The sequence below is a fragment of the Halyomorpha halys genome, unplaced genomic scaffold (genome assembly GCF_000696795.3).
Source record: "Halyomorpha halys isolate HHAL.00 unplaced genomic scaffold, Hhal_1.1 Scaffold5.1, whole genome shotgun sequence".
In the NCBI taxonomy this organism is placed as follows: Eukaryota; Metazoa; Arthropoda; class Insecta; order Hemiptera; family Pentatomidae; genus Halyomorpha; species Halyomorpha halys.
This window is the reverse complement of record NW_027106871.1, coordinates 670,795-675,060: the sequence shown is the minus strand read 5'-3', so window position 1 is coordinate 675,060 and position 4,266 is coordinate 670,795. Positions and strand designations below refer to the sequence as shown.

At 34.8% G+C, this 4,266-nt stretch overlaps 1 protein-coding gene across 5 annotated transcripts in view; it reads left to right on the top strand.

The window, feature by feature from the left end:
- Positions 1-4,266, top strand: part of LOC106692412 (Adenylate kinase 1) — a 47,995-nt gene that overhangs the window by 20,686 nt on the left and 23,043 nt on the right. The window contains exon 1 of one of the 5 annotated variants that reach the window (XM_067045190.1): positions 7-40. The exons of the other annotated variants lie outside the window; for them this stretch is intronic. The gene's annotated coding sequence lies outside the window, so the exon portion shown is untranslated. Of the gene's footprint in view, positions 1-6; positions 41-4,266 lie in introns of those variants that run through there. 5 annotated transcript variants of the gene reach the window in all.

The window sequence follows — 4,266 nt, the reverse complement described above, 5'->3', positions numbered from 1 at the left end:
TTGAGGAAGCCCAAGATTCAGTGGAGATACAATCGAGGCGGTGAGTTCATTAATTTTTTTTTAAACTGAAACTTCTTTACCGACGTTCTACAAAGAGATAAATCAAACGAAAATAGTGGTGGTGGACAACGTAGGTCGATTATTTCAGGGAAAAATTATATTGTAATAGGAGAGTAGGAAGTTAAGAGATTTACAATCCTGAAAGTGCCGGTCCGATTGAATTAGCTGTTTTCTCCTAAATGGAGAGCAATCCTTTCTCCCATTACTACTACTACTAGTGTGCCTCTACAATCCGGTGTTGAATCCTGACCTCCAGCAGCTTCCGCCAATTGTCTCGGTCCTTTGCAGCCGCCATCCAATTCCAAAGCCCTAGCATATTTGTTGCATCAGCAGCACCACCTTCAGCCTATCGCAGCTTTGGTCTTCCTTTTCTCCTGGTACCATGGGGTGGCTCCATCCGTAATTATCTTGGTCGATCCTCACTGCCCATCCTAACGACGAGTCCTGTCCATCTCAGTCTTGCAATGTTCATCACTCGAACTTTATCGGACTCCCTAAACTTAGTGTACAGCTCCTGGTTTTTCCTCCTTTTCCACTCTTCTCTGATGAGAACGTCCATATATACGTCTTTCAAAGACCAGGAGTTCCTGTTCACAAGCCCATTAGGGAAGTGTGGACAGATCACATATTTACTATCTGTTAATAACAAACATAATAGATAATTAGTTTAAATAATAAAACGTAGTGTAATTATCTCCAGATTTTTTATTGATATAGTAAAAAAAAATTCACGATCGTGATACTTCCTCTTCTTATATATATATTTACTGTTAAAGAAAAAGAAAAGTTGAGAGGAACAAAACTCTATCTATTTTCCACTTATTTCAAATTGAAAACAAATACAATGTGATTGAAATATCAATACTTGAAAAAGAAAAAAAAGCTAAGAGGAGAGAGGTGATTTGGCAAAGTATACATAAAAATATATAGAAGGTCAAAATATATGACTAAGCCGAAAAGTCCACAGTACCGACCCTAGCCTGCGTGGATGGAAAATCATATTCGAAAGTAGACAGTTTCAGATACCTCGGCTCCACAATAATATCAATAAATGATCAACGGACTGAGATAGACCAGCGTATAACAAGCTCGAAAATAACCTTCTTCTCTTTGTCAAGCGTACTGAAATCCCTGAAAATTGAAACATTCCATCTCTAAACATTTGAAGCCGATGGTGTTGTACCAAGCCATGATATATGGCTGCGAGACCTAGGCTCCAACAGATCCCTTATTCATGAATGAAACATTCGTAAATAAATATCGTATCCATGAAAATTTTAGCTATTAGCTTCATAGTTGCCCAACTCTTGTCATACTACTGGGGGAAAACAATTTATTTATTGAAATTTACAACAGTATTATATAAAAATACATCCTGAGAATGTAAGTTATTTTACAATACTATGACATAGTCTTGTAGAGTATTTGTAGAACTCCAATAACATTTGTTGTGCTGAAGGTCTCGAGGCCATTACCTTATCGGACTCTTAGGAGGACTATAAAAAATTGAATCGAGGAAGCACGGTTAGAAATCATTGGGTTTGAATGATTAGATAGTTTATCTTGAAAGGATTGAAATCTGTTTCTGGCCAAATTTGAACACATTAATGATTTTATTTTTAACAAAGTAAGAAGCATTGAGGAATATTTGATGAATTTTTGGTATTAAGGATTTCATACGGAAATCATTGTCTAGTAAGTGCTGCAACACTAGGAATTGACGAATAGTATACTGTCTTTTCAATCTTGCATGAATATTTTAAGTTAGTTCTTTGTCCAGAAGCAGTCCTAGGTAACGGATCTATTCGATAGGCATAAAGGGAGTATTATCAAAGAATACTGTTGCGCAGGTAGTTAAAAAAAACAAAAAACAAAGTGTAAAATCCACACTGAAGTACTTTAAATATTTTTCAACAAGCCGCATTTTTAGAACAAAAAAATCTGTCCTTGATTAAAGAAATAAAACTGAAAAGTTTTTTTGTCGTTTCAGTTTTCTGAAGTGAACGAACTTCAAAATTTATGTTTCCGCATAAATTTCGGAGTTTATTTAGCTAATCGGTTGAACTTGGCCATGCATTAACCATGTGCATGAATTAGACATAGTCCAGATATATGGATGATGAAACTTCGAAGGACAGTTAGTTATTTATGTAAAGGTTCCGTGACTAACTACATCTCCTCCAATACTAACATAAGATTTTAAATTGTTTTGCATGTGTGACTGAATTCATGTGATCTTTCTCTGTTCTTGGCATTGTAACAATTGAAAATAGGCGAATAGGTCAAAGACATGTAGCGGTTACTTTAAGGTCGAATCTCACCCATTAAATGATGGTCATGAAAAACGCAGGCTTGGAAAAAAAGGATAGTGAGTTTGCTGCGTTACATTAGGGGCAAACTATTTTTTTATTTTTTTACTAAAGTGGATTAGAAGAAAAAGGACACCAATTTGAGGAAAGAAATTACTAAACATAATGTATTTTTTGTATTAAAGAATTATCTAATTAAAAAAATTCTGAAGGGAATAATAGGGTGAATAATTCTAATGGTAAATTTTTACTTTTCTTTTTCTTCGATATCTCTATAACAGATTATTGAACATGTTATGCAACAACATTACGCGAGAATCATAATTCAATGGGTATATTACTTTTTTCTGCCGTTGGTATTGGAAGGTACTGAGATATTTATCTATTAGTTGTGCCGCTTATCTTGTAGAAACTCTACATCAATATCTGGAAGTGAGGGGCCTTAGCGAGATGTCTATAGTTTCACGAATCGCTATTGCTTACATTTTTGAGCTCAGGTGTGCGGTTGAATGTCGCATATCGAAAGCTTAGAGTTCGCAAGTAACTCCTTAATTTTAATATTGTCATTTATAGTCATTAAAGCATTATGACATACCATTATGATCTTACTTCAAATTTACTTGTTATTGTTACTTGTGATTGTTAATTGTAAATATCAATGAATAAATTAAAAAAATATATATGAAAAATCCAACAAATCTCATTTGAATATCTTCTAATTTGAAGGATTTGTGCTATTTTAGAATCTTTTATTCTCAACTCCAATTGAGTCCGTCACTGTTATTCTAATTCCAAACTGGAATCTTGGAGACTTAATGCATCATATTTATATACGAGTATTTTTTTTTTTTATTTTGTTACTTTCACTTATCTATTGCAGTGTAAATGACAATACTGGTTTAAAAATAATTGAGTTTAATTAAATGAATATATCTGAAATATTAAAAATTAGTCCAACTCAAGGTAGGAATTTTTGTACTTCCGCCATTAGGAAACTCTCTCGCGGGGGAAAGTTCAAATGCAGGTACTTTTCACTCTAAGCTAACAACCCAGATGTGAGACACCGTGACTTGTATTTTGTAAGATCAGCTTAGGTCGTCCCCAGTAAAACAATCGCGAATAAACAGAGTAGGCAAGAAACGGAAGGAGATCAAAGAACCTAAATGATGAAAGAATCCCGACTAGAATTTCCCTAGTAAAGTCTCACCGCTTCAATATCCCAATTAGCCCAAGAAATGGGTAGAAAGAAAGTAGGACGGAGGAGATGGAGCTAGGAGGACAGAAACACAAGATTTTGGAATGAGAAGTCATGGCTACTGAACAAGCAGACAGTTGCAGAGCTGCAAGAGCGGGAGTTAGTTTTCCAAAGAAGTTAACGGGTAAGCAGCCCAGACTAATAAAAGAGTAAAAAAAAAAAACTGAAGCACAAGACGTCTACAACACACTTCAGATAACTCATAATGATAATGCCATCCTGTAATTTTAAGTGGCAAACGAATCAGAAATTAGAGCCATTAGAATAACAATTTCTCAATCTAATGTCATATAAATCATTCATAAATGATAATCGACATGCTTTAATTCATGAACTCTGTGATAAATTCAGGTTGAAAACATATTTCTGAAAATAAAATAACAATATCGACTTATTTTATTGATATGTATGAGAGGCACCAGCGGGAGTTTTTTAACTTAAAATAATTTCTTTTGTCGGCATGCCAAAGATACCGCCGGACATATGCAAATATCCGTCGACTACAGATTTAAAGAAATGTACAGAGACATATAGATAACAGAGGGTATGCACCCTCTGGGACACGGTCAACCGTGTAGGTAGAGTTAAACAAATAAACAGCCCTTATCTTGCACGTGGCCAGTTTAGACATTAGAAAGTACA